Source organism: Suricata suricatta, chromosome 10 (assembly GCF_006229205.1).
Source record: "Suricata suricatta isolate VVHF042 chromosome 10, meerkat_22Aug2017_6uvM2_HiC, whole genome shotgun sequence".
In the NCBI taxonomy this organism is placed as follows: domain Eukaryota; kingdom Metazoa; phylum Chordata; class Mammalia; order Carnivora; family Herpestidae; genus Suricata; species Suricata suricatta.
Window position 1 is genome coordinate 114,329,470 of NC_043709.1, and position 13,614 is coordinate 114,343,083.

Sequence of the window (13,614 nt, forward strand, 5' to 3'; positions counted from 1 at the left end):
TTTCTTAATGTAGATACATTGCAATAAACTTCCCTTTTAGAACTGCTTTTGTTGTTTCCCATAAGCATAGGTTATGTTGTATTTTCACTTAAATTTGTCTGTAGATATGTTTTTTGAGAGCAAGCATATGGGAGAGGGGCAGGGGCAGAGGGACAGGGAGAGAGAGAATCCCAAGCAGGGTCCATGTCTAGATCAGAGCCCAGTGCAGGGTCAATCCCACAACTTTAAGCCAAAATCAGGAGTTGGATGCTTAACCGAGACACCTAGGCGCCCCTGTCTGTAGATACTCTAACATTTCTCTTGATTTCTTCTTGGACCCATTGGTTGTTCAGAAGCATGTTCTATAACCTCCATGTATTTGTTATTTTTCTAATATTTTCTTATATTTGATTTCTGGTTTCATACCATTGTGGTCAGCAAAGATACTTGATAGGATTTCAGTCTTCCTAAATTTATTAAGACTTCTTTTGTGGCCTAATGTACGACCTATATTGCATTATTTCTTACTGTGCTTGAGAAGAGAATGCATTTTGTTGCTTTTGGATGAAATGTTCTGGAAATATGTAAGTCCATCTGGCCTAAGATTCAGTCCAGTGTTTCCTTATTGATTTTCCATCTTGATGATTGTTGGAAGTAGAGTATTGAAGTCCACAGCTATTACTGTATTACTGCCTATTTTTTTTCAGGTTTGTTGTATCTGCTTAATATATTTAAGGGCTCCTATGTTGCATGAAAAAATATATAGAAATATAAATATGTAATATAAAAATATATAACTACAATATAGTATATAATGTATATAATTATACATAAAATACACATATATAATTACATATAAGACACATAAATATATAGTTATATAATATTATAATACAAATATTTACAAATGTTATGCCCTCTCATTGGATTGACCCCTTTATCATTGTATAATGACCCTCTTTGTCTCGTTACAATCCTTGAAAGTCTATTTTACCTGATGGAAGTATAGCTACTGTTACCATTTTGTAGTTATTTTCTGGCTGTTTTACAATTCCTTTATTCCTTCTTCTCTCAGTCTCTTCCTTTGGAACTGGACAAAGTTACTGTAGTGAGATGCTTAGATTCCTCTCTTTCTACCTTTTGTGTATCTGTTCCAGGTTTTTGCTTTGTGATGACCGTGCAACTTATAAAAAAACATCTTGTTTTAAGCTGATAACAATTTAGAATGGTTCATTTTCATGGACTGAAGGGGGAGGGGGAGGGACGGAGGAGGTGATGGTCATGGTAGGGGGCACTTGTGGGGAGAAGCACTGGGTGTTATATGGAAACCAATTTAACACTAAACTATTATTAAAAAAAACAATTTAGAATGATTAGTCAGGTTTACATTTTTGCCCTCCTCCATGTTTTATGTTTCCATGTCACAGTATAAATCATTTTATGTTGTGTTCCCTGTAGCAAATTATGTAGGTATAGTTATTTTTAATAGTTTTGTCTTTTTAACCTTCATGTCAGGTTAATATGTTACTTACCCACCAAGATGACATTAGAGTATTCTAAATTTATGTTGATCTTTACCAATGTGATTTACACTTTCATATGTGTTCTTCTTACTAATTAGCATCCTTTTATTTCAACTTGAAGAAGTCCTTTTACTATCTCTTACAAGGCCAGCCTAGTGGTGATGAACTTGTTTCATTTGTCTGAAAAACCTTATCTTTCCTTAAATTATGAAGGACAGCTTTTCTTGGTAGAGTATTCTTAGTTGGAATATTTTTCTTTCAGCACTTTGAATTGTGCTACACCCTTCAGCATATGGGGGTTCCTTTAGATGTAACAAGTTGTTTTCGTCTTACTATCTTAGAGATTCTCTCCTTGTCTTTAACTTCTGCAAGTTCATTACCTGTGTCTCTCTGTATTCATCTTAACTGGAACATTCAGGCTTCCTGGTTATGGATCCCCTGGTTAGGGATGTTTTCAGCTTTTTGCCCTTATTCTGTGACTCCTGTAATGCAAACACTAGTCTGCTTGATGCTGTTCTGTAAGTCCTTTAATCTACACTTTTTTTTCATTCTTTTTTCTTTTAGCTCTTCTATTTGGGGGAATTTCATTGACCCATGTATGAGTTCAAAGATCCCTTTCTTCCTCTTCATCTTTTCTGCTGTTGAACCCCATTTCTTGAGCTTTCAGTTCAGCTCTTGTATTCTTCAGCTCTGTGATTGTGTTTGGTACTTGCTTCTGTCTCTCTGTTGACATTCTCACCCTATTCATGCATTATGCTCCCGTGGTCACTGAGCATCTTTGTGACCATTATTTTGAACTCTTTATCAGGTGAGTCACTTTTCTCCATTTCATTAAGGTCGATTTCTTGAGTTTTATCTTTTTCTTTTGTTTGCAGCATATTGCTCTGTTTCTTTATTTTTCCGTTTCTCTCATTGTAGTTTCTATGTATTAGATAAAATGGTAACCACTCCCAGCCTTGAGAGAGTGTTCTCCTGTAGGATGTGAACCTTATCATTCAGCCCTGCACTAGTTCCCTAGCTCTCGGTTTTTCCTCTGAACGTTGTGATTGTGGCTCCCAGTAGTTGAGGGTGTGACAAGCCTTTTTAGTGTCCAAAAGGGTCAGGGTCTAAACACTTAGATACAAACTAATTAGAAGCTGGGCTGTAGGCAGCACCTCCTTTAAAAAAGTTTTTTTTTTTTTTAAATTCAGGTATAGTTGATACGCAATGTTAGATTTAGTTTCTTTACAACATAATGATTTGACAAGTTTATATGTTATGCTGTGCTCACCCCAAGTGTAGACACCATCTGTCACTACGCAGCACCCTTATCATATCCTTGACTGTATTTTCTATGCTGTGCCTTTTATTCCCAGGACTTGTTCATTCCATAACTGGAAGCCTGATCACCCACTCCTCCTCGTTCATTTTGTCCATCCCATCACACCTCTGGCCTTCCGCAACCCTCAGTTTGTTTTCTGTATTTATGGGTCTGATTCAGCTTTTTTGGTTGTTGTTGTTTATTCTTTTTTTTTTTTTTTTTTTTTTTTTAGATTCCACATGGGAGTGAAATCACTGGGACTTGTCTTTCTCAGTCAGACCTATTTCGCTTAGCATAATGTCCTCTGGGCCCATCCATGTTGTCACTAATGGCACGGTCTCATCCTTTCTTGTGACTGCATAATATTCCATTGTGTGTGTATATTTGCACATTTTCTTTATCCACTTGTATATTGATGGAGGTCATGGCATGCATCTTTTCTGACCACAAAGGTATGAAACTAGAAACAAATCATGAGGGAAAAAAGGGAAAATACAAACATGTGGAGGCTCAACAGCATGGTACTAAATAACCAATGGGTAACAAAGCAATCAAAGAAAAAATTTTTTAAAAAGCACATGGAAACAGATAAAAATGAAAACACAATGGTCGCACATCTCTAGGACACAGCAAAAGCAGTTCCAAGAGGGAAACAGATAGCAATAGGCAACAACTTTCAAAGTTTACAAGTAGAGTTCTCTCAGGGAAGGCCTGGGAGATAGGTATTTCTGTCTGCTCCCTCTGTGCTGAGCGCTGGGGGGATAGCTGGTTTTTTGTTTGTTACAGTCCCTTGGGATAAAATGCTTTGTCCCGTGGGTGGCAGCTGCAAAACCTGCTTTATAGACACTGAACTGGAGCCGAGCACAAAGATAGTGTCCACCGACCTCCCCAGTTCTGGAGAAGCTTGCAGTCAGTGCCTAGCTTTGTATTGATTTGGAAGTCTGAACCTCAGGCTGAAGCCTTTAAGAGGAGCAGGTAGGCCTTTTTCATGGAAAGACTAAGAGAAAGGCGTTTCAGTGTGCTCCCTCTGTGCTGAGTCCCCTGTGCCCCGGGAGGACAGCCACAGTGACTCCTTGTGATAGGGCTCACTTACTATAGCCATGTGGGTCTGATGCACCCAGGCACCATTGGCTCTCAGAGTTAGGTGTTTTGGGGGCCCATCTCTCAGGTGGAAGTCTTAAAAACTGAGGCACTAGATGTTCAATCCAACCTTTCACTTCTAAGAGAGAAGCTGGGATTTGTGAGTTCCTTCCCAAGGGCTTGTTGGGGCGCCTGGGTGGTTCAGTCAGTTAAGCCTCCGGCTTCGGCTCAGGTCAGATCTCACATCTGTGGGTTCAAGCCCCGCATCAGGCTCTATGCTGACAGCTAGCTCAGAGCCTGGAGCCTGCTTCCGGTTCTGTGTCTCCTTCTCTCTCTGCCCCTCCCCCTCTCATGCTCTGTCTCTCTCTGTATCAAAAATAAATAAAACATTAAAAAATAATAAATAAGCCCAAGGGTAGGAGTTACTCAGTTTCTGGATTTCTTTCAAACAGAGTTGTGTCATACATAGTGGTAGATATGCTGTGTTCAGGGAAGGAGAAGGCTCCTGTTTCTGCATCTTAAACTGGATTCCTCACTAGGACTCTTCTAGTTTCACATGCATTTGCATGTGTTTTACTAGGTGTGAGGTAGGAACATAACTAATATTTTTCCTCAACTGGATACATGTTGACACACAAATAATCCATTGAAATACTGCATCTGAAACACACATGTATGTGTGTTTGTGCACTTATGAGCTCATTTCTGCAAGTTCTGTTTGGCTACATTCATCTCTCTGCTGCTGAGTCTGCATCACACTATTTTAGTTATTGTAGTTCTTTTTTTTAATGTTTATTTATTTATTTTGAGGGAGAGAGTGAGAGTGTGAGGGGCGAGGGCGAAAGAGAGAAACTGAAGCAGTGTCCATGCTCAGTGTGGAGGCGGACCTCAAGAATCATGAAATCATGACGTGAGCTGAAATCAAGAGTTTGATGATTAACCCACAGAGCCACCCATGTGCCCCTCAGTATCATATTTCTATTATGAGGACAGATGGGCAGAAGAAGTGTTCATTAATCCTAACTCTAATGTAGGAAATCGGAGAGTAAATATGCATTGTTAGCCATGAAAGACGTTTTCCAGCTCAACTCTGGTTTATTGTGTTCAGTGGGAGGAATACTGTGTATTTCGAGACGTGTGTTGATGTTTTACAGTTCCCATAGAGACAGACTGCGGAGACCCACAGTGAGGTTTTACCTTGCGGGGTTCTTAATAGAAGTAACATAACTTTTAGCCTCATTCTGTTTTATTGCTGCACAGCACAAGAGTGTCTGATTTTTCTGGTGTTCTCTCACAATGAGCTGAGATACTTTTCTCTTTCCTCCTTCTCTTCCTCCCTTTCCTTCTTTTTCTTTCTTTCTCCCTTTTCTTTCTCTTCTTTCTCTTTCTTTCCTTCTTTTTTTCATTCTTTCATTCTTTCTTTCTCCTTCTTTTTCACCTTCTCCTTCTCATCTTTGTCGTCCTCTTCCTCCTCCTCTTGTAAGCAGTCTTCATGCCCAGTGCAGAGCCCAACACAGGGCTTGAACTCATGACCCTGATATCAAGACCTGAGCTGAGGGGCACCTGAGTGGTACAGTCAGTTGAGCAACTGACTTCAGCTGAGGTCATGATCTCACAGTTCGTGGGTTTGAGCCCCATGTTGGGCTCTATGCTGACACCTTGGAGCCTGGAGCCTGCTTAGGATTCTGTGTCTTCCTCTCTCTCTCTGCCCCTCCCCCACTCATGTTCTCTTTGTGTCTCAAAAATAAATAAACTTTAAAAAAAATTAAAAAGACCTGACTTGAGATGGAGTCGGATTCCTAACCAACTGAGCCACCCACGTGCCCTGTACTTTACTCTTTTTAATTAAGTTCCTGTCTTTCCTGGTTAAATAAGGAAGATTGAAGGGATAGAGAGGCTAGAGCAGCCATAACAAAGCCGTAGGAAAGAAGTAGCTGTAATTGTAAGGGTCTTGCAGAATCTGGAATTTCGGTCCCATTTGGCTCAATAAAGTAATCCATGTTTTCCTTTTTATCTTTAACTATGATATTAACTGTAATTAAAGATAAAAAAGAAAACATCAGTGGGGCTACTTAACTGTAATGATAAATGTCTTTCCTTATTTACTGATGCTGTTAAACACCTCAAACTGATTTTCTCGGTTGGCTCCCTGAGTGTCTCGTTTAAAGCACTGAGAAAAAAGACAAGTGATTCCTCTGCAGATTATAGTGGCTGCAAATTGATTTGTCAACAAAAACATGCTTGGCCTGTTTGCAGTTTGCTTTGTCTGTAAACAAATGATGAACATGGTTTGAAAAATTTATCCGGTTTTAATAAACAGGCTAGTTGTTTGTGGTCTAGTCTTTGAGAATGTATAGCGTGTTTTTTCCCCTTTATAACGTTGCAGCGTTCAAGCAAAGGCATCCAAAAATAGCCAACTGAGAGACAAAGACCTTCTAAATTCAGACTTTCTTGGAACTTATAATCAATTCCATGCATCCTAAGAACTTAATTGAGTTCATAAAGATTGCAGTGAGCAAACGAGCTTTCAAAGTCAAATATAAGTGAAAGATGTAAAACGTGCATCAGGTTGGTCAGTCAGTGCAGACCTTCCAAAATCGGTATACCGTTTGTTCTCAAATTCTGTGGCAACACTCTGCTAGGAGGATGCCACAGACTGAATGTTTCTGTCCCTGTGAAATTTATATGTTGAAACCAAATCTCCAATGAAATATTTGGAGGTGGGGCCTTTGCAGGGATGTTTTGGGCATGAGAGCAGAGCCCTCGTGAGTGAGTGTCCTCATCAAAGAGACCCCACAGAACTGCCTTGCTCCTTCTACCAGGTGAGGACACAGCAGAATGATGGCTGTCTATGAGCCAGGAGGCGAGCTCTTGCTGACCCCGAGTCTGCCAGCACCTTGATCTTGGACTGGCCAGCCTCCCCAGCTGTGACAAATGAATTCTCACCGTTGATAAGCCATTCAACTATAGTGCTTAGTTACAGCAGCCCACATGGACTGAGACATTTCAGTCTCTGACTTGTTTATTTCTTTGTCACATGCACTCTTTAAAAGTTGGGAATTTCTTCTATGATGTCATTTATTCATTTAGCAAGGATTTTTTTAAGTGCCCGAGGTGTGCCAGATACTAGGTGGGCTGATGGAGGTGAATGTCCTTCAAGTTACCACACTTGCATTCCAGAAAGGAAAGACCGACAATAAAAAAATCATAAACCAGCAAAGACCTCACATACTAAATGGTAAAAAGTGGTGTGGAGAAAAGTAATGCAAGGTGAGGGAGATAGCAGATGCTTGGTCAGCAGTTGGTAGGGGGCTGTTAATAATTTATTTAGAGCAGATAGGAAGGCCTCATCAATAATATAGTGTATAAAGATCTAGAGGAAGTGAGAGAGTGAGCTGTGTGGGAATCTCAGGGAAGAGTGTCCCCAGGAGAAAGAACAGGGGTCCCGCAGGCCAGGCCCAGTGGATCTGGAGCACAGGGAAGCAATGTGGATGGATCTGGGGAGGACAGGCTGGGAGGTGAGGCGGGACTGATAGAGGATGAGGGGGCTGTACAGTGTAGAGGACTTCCAGGCTGTGGAAGGATGTTGGTTTTTGTGTGAGTGAGATGGGAAGGCTTTCCGGGATTTAGAGTAGAGACGGGACTTTGGGCTCTGACCTTAACAGGATCCGTCAGCTCCTGTATTGAAAATAGTTCCTAGGAGTGCCTGGGTGACCCAGGTGGTTGAATGTCCAACCCTTGATTTTGGCTTAGGTCGTGATCTCATAGTGGGGAGATCAAAACCTGAGTCAGAGTCTGCTCGGGATTCTTTCTCTCTGTGCACCCCCCTCTCAAATTAAAAAAAAAAAAAAAGAAAGAAAATAGATCCTGAAGAGTTGAGGTCGGGGATGCAGAAGTCCCATTTGGAGGCTTTTGCGATAATCTAGGAAGAAAGTCATGGAGATAGGAAGAAATGATTATCGTCCAGATATATTTTGGAGGCACAGCCAACAGTGTTTGCTCATGAACTGGAGGAGAGGAATGAAGACAGAGGGAAGGCTGTTGGGCTGTACAGCTGGAAGAAGGGAGTTAACCTAAGAAACAATAGCAACCATGCTTATCTCACCGATGTCCCTGGCTGCTGCGACTCTGAGTTTCTTTAACTTTGGGCCACACCACTACCAATTAGAATTTTTTTTTCCAAATTAAACTGAACAGTTTTAGTAGAATTAGGTTAATAATTCAGCAGAAAGCACAGAGATTCCCATATGCTCTCTGCTCCCCATCATGTGCTGTGTCCCTCACTATCAACGCCCCCCACCACCAGGGTGGGACATTTGTTACAATTGATGAACTGACCCATCAGAATCACCTGAAGTCCCTAGTTTATGTTAGGGGTTTGCTCTTGGCATTGTACATTCTGTGGGTCTTGATAAATGTATCCACCATTGCAATATTCTGCAGAATAGTTTCACTACCCTACACATCCTGTATTCTGCCTATTCTTCCCTGCCCGTGAACGCCTGGCAACCATTGACCATTTTACTGTTTCCAGTTTTGCCTTTTCCAAAATGTCCTATAGTTGGAATCCCAAACTGGGTACGTTTTTCAAATTGGCTTCTTATACTCAGCAATAGGCATTTATGTTTCCTCCATGTCTTTTCATGGCTTGACAATTCATTCTCGTTTTTGTGCTGTTAGAATATTCTTTTGTCTAGATGTCCCATGATAAATTTATTCATTCACCTACTAGAGTTATGTTGATTCCTTCCCAGTTTTGGTAATTATGAATAAAGCTTCTATAACATCCCTGTGCAGGTTTTGGGATAGACACAGACCTTTACTTTTTTGGGTAAATACCAAAAAGTGTGATTCCTAGATCATATAGTAAGATGGTGTTTAGTTTTGTAAGAAACTGGCCAAACTATCTTCCAAGGTGACTGTACCATTTTGTGTTCCTGCTTATAATGAAGGAGTTTCTGATGTTCCACCTCCCTGCCAGCATTTGGTATTGTCAGTGGTTTGGGTTTTGCCCATTCTAATAGGTGTTCAGCAGCATCTCATTGTTGCTTTAAGTGATTCCATAGTCAATAGTTGCCAGAAGTCTATTTTTAAAAAATAAACCAGTCTTTTCCAAAGACCTGAGCCTCCTGGCTCACCAAGGCATTTTAGACTTCCTCTCAGATTTGAGGAATGGTTGCTTGGGTCTCAGATTAGACAAACCAACAAACAAGGCTCTATGCCAGGCATTGCTAGCGGCCAAAATCATCTGAGACCCAGAGCCTGTCAGTCACAGCTTCGGTACACTTGGCGCTCTTCCTGGCCATTTGTGTCTGTGAATGGGCCTGTGACTCTCTTTCAGCTTGTCAGTTTCTAAATAAGATCATTCCCTTTGGCATGACTTGCCGTTCGCACTCTCTGCTTAGTCTGTCAGAGCGCATGAACATGTCAGCCATCATTCTGAGGCTAGTAAGTCTTAAGTCTGCTCCTCCAACCCTAACTTCTCACCTAAATTCTAGCTCTGTGTTTCTAGGTACCTAGAGAATACCCCTCTTTCATGTGTCTCTCTCTACTTCCTTCTCTGTGTCTCTGATGTTGTATCTCTCTGGGTGTGCAGCCTATAGTCTTGTGAGTTCATCTCTTTTCCTCACATCCCCCCTTGAATGCATCCGTGGGTCTTCCCCCATCAGTACCCACTGATAGGACACTTCTCATCTCCACTACTTTTACCCTAATCCAATGAGGAGCTCTTACCCAGAGTCCTTCAGTGGCTTCCTAGCTGGTCTCTTGCCCCCTACTTTTGCTCCTTTATGATATACCCCCACAGAGCAGCCAGAGTGACCTATTTTCCCCGGCTTTCTTCAGATGTTATTGACATATTGTATCAGTTTAAGGTGTACAGCATGTTGATTTAACAACAGATTGAATGATCTTTTTTATTTTATCTGTTATTATTATTATTATTATTATTATTATTATTATTTAGAGACAGTATGAGCAGGGGAGAGGGGCAGAGGGATAAAGAGAGAGCATCCTAAGCAGACTCCATGCTGTCAGCACAGAGCCCAATGTGGGGCTTGATTCCATGACCCTGGGATCATGACCTGAGCCAAAACCAAGAGTCGGCCACTCAACTGACTGAGCCACCCAGGCCCCCATGAAAGAGTGGTCTTTTAAATTCAATCCTTTCACTTCCTTGCTTAACATTTTCCAGTGGTACCCCATCACTGTCAGAGAAAAATTCAAATGTTTCACTGTGGCCTGAAACTCTGTTATCTCTCCTCTGCTAACCTTCCCTAAGCTTCCCTAAACTGATCCCCTACCCCTGTCTCTCTGCCAGCTCTCCAGCATGCAAAACTAGTTCCCACCACAGGGCCTTTGCACTTGATGCTCCCTCTTCCTAGATTGCCTTCCCAAGTGCTTCTTCCTTCACTAGCTCATTCTTATCATTCGGCTCTTGGGTTTCCTGACTGTCCAAGGTGATGTGGTTACCACCTCTCAGATCAGTCCCATTTGCTCTCTTCCCCATTTCCTATTTTTATTTCCTATATGACTTTTACAAATTATTTTGGGAAATTATCTTATTTGCCTACGTGTTTGCAGTCTGCCTCTCTCCAGCAGAATGTAAGCTTGCTGAAGACAAAATTCTTAATCTTAACCCCCACCGGGTCTGGAGCTTAGATTAGCCTCTGGCACATCGTGGGAACTCAGAACATAGCTACTGAATAGATAACATTTAAAACGCAACACTTCTCTCCAGTAATTCCTCAGCTGATTTCTTCCATCTGATTCCAAGTGATTTTCTTCTTCAAGTTGCATTTTCCCAATCCTCTACATGAAAATTTTGAAGTCTTCTTCATTGCCTCCCTTTCACATCCCAACAACCTTCAAAGCATGTCCTGTAGATCTTTCTTTTCTGTGATTTATTTTTCAGTTTCCTTCTTCCTTTTCCTAGTCATGGCCATATCATCGATCTGTTTTCCATGTTTGGTCTTTCTATATTTTCCTAACATTCTGGAGAGTCATGCCAGACATGTTTCTAAAAATTTGTTTTTAAATGTTATGCCCAAATAGGGTACATTCCTTTTAGGAGTTGGAGGCACATACAAAAATATCACTCTGCACAATTGTTGCTAAGGAGAAGCATAAAGAAGCATATGTGATTAGCTATTAGGGTAATGAATCAACTGGGAGCTGTTATGCATGTATGTTGCTGGTGAAACCGGTATCCTTGAATTTTATCCAGAAACCCCCCATTTAAATTTAACCTAGTGGATGTGTCCTTGGTAATCTGGTGGTATTTAATCCTGAACTAATAACTGCACAAGCCAATATTAAGTCTTTAAAGTAGAAATTTTAAGGAGTGAAATCTGGTTTCTCTCTCTAGCATTGCCCGTGGGGCTCATTGCTTTGACTCTAATGACCAGTTCCAGTGACTGAGATGAAAATATTCTTTGACTTGGAGAATGATAGCACTAGGTATTATTAGCTTGCTATAATGTCCCTTTGGCAAGGCAGAATTTTTATTTGTTTATTTTTTTTTGCTGACTACTTGCTTCTCAAGTGATCAGATGTTTGATCTCCTATTTATCCCTCACAAGGACATATTGGCCATATACAGATGGTACTGAGTTTCAATACAGGCAGATTTCCCAAGAAAAATGAAGGAATTGACATAATCACTTATAAATCAGGCACTTGTGACGTTGGCTTATGTGAAATGCTCTCCCACATGAGTTCATACTCGGATTAAGTGGTCCATTTGAGATGCTGGGTGTTCAGTCTGTATCTGGTCCAGACACTTGCTGAGGTGGCTGTGAGAAAGTGCACCTTTGGCTGCTCCCAATGGCCCACACTCCCCAACACTCATGTCCTGATATAGCCACCTCGCTCACTGTCCTTGCACTTGGCTTTGTGTCTAACCTTGGCCGTTGTAACACCAGCTAATGACACATGAGTGGAGACTTGCTTGGCACTAACATTCTGAGAGTTGTCCTCTTGGGACACTCCTTTCTAGAGTCCAGCTCCTGTGTCGTGCAGAAGCTTAAGCTGCTATGTGGAGAGGCCCACGTGCAAAAGAACTGAGGGCCCAGCACACAACCCCAGGTGAACTCCTGGTGCCCAGCCAGCAGCAGCTCAGCCATAGGGGCAAGGCCACTGGGGATTGCCCCCTATCCCAGGATCCCAGCCCTGAGACATAGTTTTCCCTTCTTGAGATACCTTTGGCCTTGCTACCCTGATTTCAGTGGCATGTCCTTGACATACAAATAATAATAAGCATAACACAACCTTCATGCAGCGTTTGCTATGCACCAAGCACAGAGATAACTGGTTTATGATGTGTGATAACAATTCTGGGGTAGTATAAATGTCAAAGGTTTTTATTTTTTAAGTTTATTTATTAAGAGAGAGAGAGGGAGAGGGAGAGGGAGGGAGCGTGCATGCAAGCGATCAGGGGAGGGACAGAAAGAAGGGGAGAGAGAGAATCCCAAACAGGCTCAGAGCCTGACATGGAGCTCCAACTCACGAACTGTGAGATCATGACCTGAGCTGAAATCAAGAGTCAGTCACTTAACTGACTGAGCCACCCAGACGCCCCCAATATCAAAAGGTTTTATCTTTTTTCCCCCAACCAGTCACCGACTTCAACCATAATTTGCCGAATGTTCCTTTCCCATCCTTCCACAAAGTCTTGGTTACAGTAATTCATTCAGCAAGTGCTTACTGAGTTCCCAGTGTGTGTTAAACACTGGTGATGCAGTCGTGCACAAAACAATCAAACATCCTTGTTCTCATGGAGCCTACATTCTAATGGGAAAACACAGATAATAAAACAAGTATAAAAGTTGGCTTACAGTTAGTTATGTGATGGTAACAACCTTCAAAAACAATGACAACGTTTACATTGTATGGCCTTTATAGGTTGGCTGCTGTTTCTGTGAGGCTTGGGATATATGGGCAAAGAGAATTTCAGAAGGGAAACAAGTGCAAAGGTCCTGAGGCAGGAATGTGCATGGTAATTTGAAAACAACCAAGAGGCCAGTTGTGGCTGGAACAGATGAGTGTCTCTGTAGGGGGGTTATGGGAATAAGATCAGAGAGGAAATGGTGGGTTGTGGATACAGATCATATCTGGCAATATTCGCCGGATTAAAGATGGAAACTTTGATTCTGAACTAGAAGGGCAACCCTTGGAGGGCTTTGAATGGGAGATTGACATGATCTGAACTGCATTTTAATAGGATTGTTCTGCCTGCTGTGTTAAAAATAAGCTGCAGCAGGGCAAGGTTGGGAACCAGGATAAAAGGGTGGAGGCTTTTTGGAATAATCTAGGAAAAAGAGCATGCTGGATTGTACCTAGAATGAAAACTGTGGTGGTGAGTCATTGGATTATGGACACATTTTGAAGATAAAACTGACAGTCTCCTTTGTTGGTTTGATTGTGTGTGTGTGTGTGTGTGTGTGTGTGTGTGTGTGGTGGCGGGGAGGTGGTGGAGATTAAGAATAATGTTAACAGTCTTTAACTTTCAGCTCACTTAAAGTTAGGAAATGAGTCTAGTCCAAAGCTTGAATTTCAAACTCAGTATCAATCTCACCTCCCTCCAGTCCCCGACCTCACTGGGACTCTGCCTACTGGGAATGAGGGGTGAAGGCAGTGCTGGGGGTGCTCCTGCAGAGTGCGGGCAAGGAGGGAATGAGGGGAAGGGAGGGAGCCAGCAGGTGCTGCAGCCTCTCTTGGCCAGTGGTGCTCCTC